Below are 8,228 nucleotides of genomic sequence, written 5' to 3'. Positions count from 1 at the left end.
TGTGTTTGAGGTGTACGGAGAGGAGCCCTGTGTGTACGGAGCGGAGCCGTGTGTGTACGAGGAGTACGGAGCGGAGTCGAGTGTGTACGAGGTGTACAGAGCAGAGTCGTGTGTGTATGAGGTGTACGGAGCGGAGCCACGCATGTACGAGGTGTATGGAGCTGAACCGTGTGTGTACGAGGAGTACGGAGCGGAGTTGAGTGTGTACGAGGTGTACAGAGCGGAGCCGTGTGTGTGTATGAGGTGTACGGAGTGGAGCCATGTGTGTACGAGGTGTATTGAGCTGAGCCATGTGTGTACGAGGTGTGCAGAGTTAAGTGTGTATGAGGTGTACAGAGCGGAGCTCTGTGTGTGTACGAGGTGTATGGAGCGGAGTCGTTTACTGTCCTGTGCCTTTGTTGAATGTTTAAGGCCTGTGATTAAATAGTCACTAATAGAGTCCCACCCACAGTATCGGACTATGTCCCCAGCCATTATACTCCAAGTAGCCAAGGGCGTGGAAGCAGTGGCGTAGGAAGGGGGGTGCGGGGGGGGCGGGCCGCCCCGGGCGGCACAATGCGGGGGGCGGCACAATGCGGGGGTGAGTCAGTGGCGTATCTAGGGGGGGAGCAGCCGGCAGGGGGGCGCAGTCGGGCCGCCTAAAGCGGCGGTCCGCAGTGTCTCCCCCGGCGGCTGCATTCTGTCACCCCCCCGCGCTGGGAGTCAGCTGTTCTCTGTGCCGACTGTCAAGCTGACAGCCGGCACAGAGAAGCTGCAGCGTGCCGGCTCCCAGTGTTCAATTGTACTCGTATCTGTGATGCGAGTACAATTGAAGCTCTGACTGCCGGGTCAGAGCGACACCAGCAGCGTGATCAGGTCATGTGATCACGCTGCTGACGTCACTCACCTGCGCGGCAGAGCAGGAGATGCAGAGCGGTGGTAAGTGCTCCAATGGAGCTGAAGACACCGAAAGTGCAGGGGGGGAATTTACTGTGTGGGGAAGGGGGGCATATATTGTGGGGGGGATTTACTGTGAGTGGAGGCTGGAGCTGAAGACACCGAAGGTGCAGGGGGGGATTTACTGTGAGTGGGGATGGGGGAAAATATTGTGGGGGGGATTTACTGTGAGTGGGGATGGGGGCATATATTGTGGGGGGGATTTACTGTGAGTGGGGATGGGGGCATTTATTGTGGGGGGGATTTACTGTGAGTGGGGATGGGGGCATTTATTGTGGGGGGGATTTACTGTGAGTGGGGATGGGGGCATTTATTGTGGGGGGGATTTACTGTGAGTGGGGATGGGGGCATTTATTGTGGGGGGGATTTACTGTGAGTGGAGCTGAAGACACCGAAGGTGCAGGGGGGGATTTACTGTGAGTGGGGATGGGGGGCATATATTCTGGGGGGGATTTACTGTGAGTGGGGATGGGGGGGGATTTCATGTGAGTGGGGATAGTGGGATATATTATTGGATTGGGGATTTACTGTGAGTGGAGATGGGGGGATTTATTGTGGGGGGAGATTTAATGTGAGTGGAGATGGGGTATTTATTGTGTGTGGGGGGAGATTTGTCATGGGGATGGGGGGATTTAATGTGTGGGGGAGATCTGAGGACACAAAATGAAGAGCAAAGGGGGAGATGGGGGGGCATGTATGAGGAAACAGTATGGGGGATGGGTGCAGACAGTTTGGGGTCAAACGGGGGAAGGTATGCAGACACAGTATGAGCAGCGATGTGAAAAACGTATGTGGACAGAGTACGGGGAGTGAGGGTGTTGGGATGTGTGCATGCGTATCATGGGGGACAGTGTAAGGGCACAGCCAGGAGGGGACAGGATACCAAGGAGGGGGAGTGTGATGAGAGAGTACAGTATAAATACTGGGCCCTATAGGGGGGACACAGTGTGAGAGGTCAGTGTGAAGAGGGGTCCGGTATAGAAAGGGGAGGTCAGTGTGAAGAGCAAGTACCATAAGACGGACAGTGTGGGGGTCATATTTTATGCAGACAATATAGTGCGGGGAAATTTTTTATTCAGGAGCATTATAATGACACTTGTATCTTTAAGGGCGTCATGTGGAGACTTTCTGCAAAAGAGCGGAGAAGATGGAAGTCTGCAGAGACGGCTGTGGATGAGAAAACTCATCATGGGATCTGGACAAGATGAAGAAATGAAGGAGAACGGCTCCAGAGGCGACGTCATCTATAAGGTACCTGGATGTAAATGTTATTTGTGATACTGACTAACTCTCATGTTTTTATTTATGTTAGGAGCATTAAAGGGAATGTCCAGGTTTGTAATGAGTCTGCAGTCATTCTTTGTGACTGCAGACTTCTGAGTTCTCACAGTGCACCCTGCACACTGTCAGGATTCTCTGGTGCTGGCGATTTACATACATGCGGTCACGTGCTGACTAGACATGTGTGGCCTCACTCTATGAAAATGAACTGAGCGAGGCCAGGCACGTCTAGTCGGAATGTGGTCGGAAGTATACAAATCGCATGCTTGTGCTGACATGACTGTCCACCGGCCAGGGAGAATCCTAAAAGTGTGCAATGCATTAGTTGTGAGAATTCAGAAGCTGCGATGTCAGGATTCACCTCTGCAGGTTCCAGTCGTCGACACATGGACACGTCACTCATATGCGATTTTCATACTCATGGTCCTGTAACAACGAGCTTCTCTTCTGCTTCTCTCAGTTTTTCACTGAACATTGGGAGCTTAAGGGAGAGGAGCTCGTCGGTACATGACTAAGTGTGAAAATCGCATACGTTCTGGGGGGGGGGGGGGGGGCGCCAAACTCGGGAACAGCCCCGGGCGGCAAAAGCTCTAGCTACGCCCCTGCGTGGAAGCAACCAATTCCCTGAATAACAAGGCAAAAACCAGGTCCTGAACCCCTCTTATGTATGATCTGACCCAACAGGGGAGCCAGACAAGGATGAAGAAGCATCCCATGCTGGACTTGTGGAAAGCTTGGACACAGTGAAACTGTAGACTACCTCCTAGATCCAGAATCAATAGAGAGCACCAAAAAAAGGCAGTCAAATAGACTGCCTCCTAGATCCAGAACAGAGCATGATAACCCCCCTACCCCTTCTCCAACAGGGGTGTCAGGGTATCACTAGGAAAATTTGCAAACCAGAGTCAGAACCTGTGTGTGTAATGTCCCTCAGTAATTTTGGTCCCGCACTCATTATCCCCATTTCAATTGCGGGCAGTGATCCTTTGCCTTTTCTCATTGACACTGGTGCAGCCAAATCAGTAGTATGCAGGAAAGATTTAGATGCTGTCTCTCCAAGCAGTCTCTTCCTTGTGTTGGGGTAGAAGGAAAAAACCATACACACCCCACTGACACGCCCCATTACAATTTCTTTCCAACCCAATCAGTCCACCCTCAACAGACTCCTAGTCAGTGACACCGCTCCTTGGAATCTTCTTGGTGCTGACCTGCTGCAGAAGATTCGTACCAACATACAGTATCTGGAGGATGGTACTGTGCGACTCTCTGGTACCCTAAACAATGAGGAGGTTTGCCTATTGGCTGCCTGTGATTATAACCCTTGGTCCATGTTTGTCACAGTATGATCCGAAGAGGAGACTGCCCAGTTTCTGTCTGCTAAGCTAAGAATACCTCTGGTCCATTGGGCCAGCAGAAGTAGGCTGCTTGTCTGTGCCCTCATTTAGAGTTGACATAGAGCCTGGAGTCCCTTTGCAAAGGAAGCCACAGTACCCATTTAGCATGGCACAGGCAGATACAATATCCAAGACAGTGAATGAGTTTTTAAATAAAGGGCTTATTGTTGAAATTACATCATCAAGCAATACCTCACTGTTGCTAGTCAAGAAATTGGTAGAGAAAGGTAAGCCTTCCCAGTGCCGCATGGTCCATGAGGTGCGGGCAATCAATAAGGCCACTGTCCTCAATGCGCCCATTGTGCCTAACTTGCTGTGAGGATACAGCAGTGTATATTAATTAAACAGACATCTATTTTCAGCAAGCCAGGAGGAAAAGACTTATCTATATATTGACTTTTGAATTTATATGTTTCTTTCTGGTTGGTCAAGAAAACAAATTTTTGTTTGCTTAAGCATGTAATATTGACTTGTAAGTTAACAATTTGTTGTAAAATATTGTGCTTTATCCTGGATAACTAGTGATATAGGGTCATGGAACAATGATGTTTGCTGATATGTTGATTGAACATTGTCCAGTCCAGCCAGTTTTGTTGTCTTGCAAAATAGAGGAGAAAAACTATGCAAGTAGATTACAAAATCAAACAATGCAAGTTGGTCTTATCACCATTCTTCCCCTTTACCTGTGGATACTAGATGAAGGAAAATTGTCAGCTATAAAAAGAAGTTATATGCCTCTGTAACATGACACAAATATTCAAAGACATCCAGACAGCCAAGAGATCCAAAGAACCAAAGACTCTCTACAATACAGCAGCCAAGACATCATGGCTCCATCACGAGGGACACAGATTTGTCAATCTAAAGGGTGTCAGCTTAGGGGACCACGGTCCCAGCTGAAAGAATACAGATCTGCTCCATTGACCATTGCAAATCCATGGATATGTTTGGGGTAATTGCGTTTTGGACCAATCGGTCGACCTGAACCCCATGAATACATTTGTGGGGGCCATGAATGACACCCGCCGGTCACCTGGCTCCATGGAGATGTTCAGAGAAGCCAGGTTGTGACTCGCCGGTCAACTGGCCTTGTTCTTTAACTGACTGTAATCATCATAAGCTTGTTGTTATCTCCTCTCTGTGCGTGCCCTGGAAGCACTGAAGTCAGGGCTGCTCTTATCCCAGGGAGTCAGCGGAAGGGTGAGACTCTGTAATTGTGCACTATCTTGTGTATTTTGCTGGGACTGTTTTACGTGTTATTTTCCTGTTTTGGAGTTTAATAAAGTATTGGCACACTGTTTTACCCTCACCCTGTGTTGTCCAAGTAGCGTTATGCCCACTGTGAAAGGAGAACGGGCATTCTGTGGGATGATCCCAGGTCCATGCAGTTTCGGCTAGTAGACTGGGGCACCCGCTGATCCCCCATGTCTCCACATTGTGGGGGCAGTGGTGGGATACTACTCAGCCCAATGGAAGCAGGGGAGCTTCAGGGCTCCATCCAGGGTTTAACAACCAGGGAGGTATATAGATGGACCCAGCAGACCACTGATGAGGCATGAACAGTAGGTTTTGGACACCACTATGTCCAACCCCATCAACTCTGCCTTGGGAAAAGGACCAGAGTGGATGTATAACCACAACAGGAAACTACAGGAGCTGTGCCAGCCGAGACGGATTGAATGGGATTTAATTTAGTAACTATGCGATGTGGAGGACACCATGTGTGGACACAATGAATACAAGTTGTTTTTCAACAATTACGTAGAGTTTATTCGCAAGGAAAACATAAAATATGCTCTGAGTAAACTGGATGATACAAAGTTTTGTTCTCATGAAGGCGAGACCTCTTACATTCTGGTCTGTGCTTAAAGACATGCTGTTGACTGCACCGATAAGTAGAGAAGGCTGATCAGAATCCTATCTCTGGCTAATTAAGATAGGGGAACAATGAGGGTACAGCATTGTACATTTACAAGACAGGAGCCAAGGCATAATGGCTCCATCACGAGGGACACAGATTTGGCATCCTACAGTAATAATAATAGTTTTTATTTATATAGCTAACACCACCGTATAGGTCTAAAGAACCACAGAAGAGTATAATCCAAATAAATTTTATTAGAAAATTAAAACAAACAATGACAAAAATAATTAAAAGAGAACCACAGGAAGCCAATGAGTGGGACACAGCAAGCCTAACACACCAGGAGAATGGAAAATACCATATATGTAAGTATCAAATCAATGCCATGTGAAGTGCATATGAGCAGGCTAGACATAAAGTCTGTGCAACTGCTAAGAAATTAGCGCTTCACTAAATCCCATAAAGGCAAATAAAGTGCATGGTGCATAAGAGGTCAAGAAAAGACCATACAACTAGAATGTATAAATAAATGCAGGCATGATATACTTACAGAAAAGACCTGGGTGTAAGTGGCCAGCTGGTCCCTGCCGCCCCAACGCACGTTTCGTCGAGACTTCTTCAGGAGGCGTGCATTGGGGAGGGGGTTCCAACTATTTAAACCAACACTGACCAATCAATCAGGATGAAAATCTAATTAGTGCAATAACACACACCGTATAGGGGGTACATAATCCACATTCACTTGCATCACATCCGGTACTAACGGCGCATGCGCCGCCTCCATAGACACCAGCAGGGGCCATCACGTGATCGGACATGGAACGCAAACACCGAGCGCCGTCATGGAGACGGCGTCCCCGTGCAGCGCGCCGAGTGCCGCCCACACGATGACCCGGCGCCACAGAAGCGGCGCATGCCCCTATGATGTGAAAACCCGTTATGGTGGAAAATGGAGTAATCATGGTCCTTCCAAAAAACAGAGCTCTAAAAATGAACAACCAAAGGTAATTAATTTATCTGATCGCATTTTAACCTCTGAGCAGGAGGACCTCCTACAACGGGGCCTAACATTTTTTCCTGCTAAATTTCTAGATCCCTTCATAGCGGTTAAAGACGTCCATCTCTTTGCCCGTAAACTAATCCTTAAAAGATATCATGAAAAACCTTCCTCAATGTCCCAGTCTGACTCAACTGAGGACCGACAGGTGGTGGCTATTTTGGAGTCTTTATTGGAGGAACAAAACCCCATGCCGGTGAGTACGTTTCCTACTCACCTGTTCAATAAATCCAGGAAATTTCCTCCACTCAGTACTTGCCCTGCAGTCGATGTTTTTGTTAAGATGGTCTCCAAGGACATCGAACAGTTATGCTCCTCCAAACATCGTTGTAGTAGCCGCAGTGAATATCAAATTATTAACGAAATTCAAAAATGGACAGATGTGACTATCAAACAGGCTGACAAAGGTGGCAACGTGGTCATATGGCCTAATTGCTTGTATGAAAAACAGGCCCAAAGACTTTTGAGTGATAAAGCCTGTTATAAAAAGTTATTCTACAATCCCCTTGATGAGTTTAAACGGGATCTTGAGATGATAGTCATGCATGCATTTGAAACAGGTGTTATCCCTAAAAAATTGTTGGATACGGTGGCACTCCTTAAGCCAAGGATGCCCACCCTATACCTCATTCCTAAGGTCCACAAAGACCCTGTCAATCCTCCAGGGAGACCAATTGTCTCGGGGAATGAGGGAATTTGTGAAATAGCATGTAAAATTATTGACTTCTATCTCAAGCCCCTTGTTAATACTCTTCCTTCATTCATACAGGACACCACGGCAGCTTTGATGGTCTCACTGTCCATGATGATATGGTTCTCGTGACGGCTGACATTGAGAGCTTATATACATCTATCAGGCACCAGGACGGGCTGCGGGCGGTCTCCTGGTTCCTTGAGGCTGGGGATGTTGATAAATCATTGGCTGACTTTCTTTTACAGTTACTTCAATTCATTCTTACGCATAACTGTTTCATGTTTGATGGTCAGATTTATCTCCAGCTTCAGGGTACCGCCATGGGGGCTGCCTGTGCCCCGTCCTACGCTAATCTATTCTTGGGTGCCTGGGAGAGGGACATTTTCCTCGCTAATCCAGTGGTGCACATTGACCAGGTGCACCACTGGATTAGATATATTGACGACGTATTCTTCATTTGGGAGGGGACAGTTGGTCAATTGAATTAATTCATGGCTGAGCTTAATAGGAATAATTTGAATATCAAACTCACTTTTTCCTATGGTCGACAGGTTAATTTCCTGGATCTTGATGTTGGCGTTTCTGAGCAGGGATTGATTGAAACCAATGTATATCGGAAACCTACTGCCACCAATACTTTGCTCCATGCAAGTTCGTCACACCGTCAATCTACCATCAATGGTATTCCAATTGGACAATATTTGCGAATCAAGCGTATCTGTTCCAGTCAGGATAAATTTGTAAATCAGGCCCATGAGTTATATGGCCGCTTCAGAGAACGGGGCTATAGCCACCGACAAATCCGCCGGGACTATAAGAGAGCATGTGCAACTTCTCGCAATGATCTCCTTTATCGTACTTCCCACAAGGACAAAGATGACAAGCAGGTGAGGCTTATCACCCCATTTAATAGCCAATGGAAGCAGTTGGTTGAAATTATCAACAGATATTGGGGAATTTTGCAATCTGATTCCATTCTGAATACTATTTTACCTGATAGGC

Source organism: Ranitomeya variabilis, chromosome 4 (genome assembly GCF_051348905.1).
Source record: "Ranitomeya variabilis isolate aRanVar5 chromosome 4, aRanVar5.hap1, whole genome shotgun sequence".
NCBI classification, from domain to species: Eukaryota; Metazoa; Chordata; class Amphibia; order Anura; family Dendrobatidae; genus Ranitomeya; species Ranitomeya variabilis.
The sequence above is the reverse complement of the archived record's forward strand: the minus strand, read 5'-3'. Positions refer to the sequence as shown.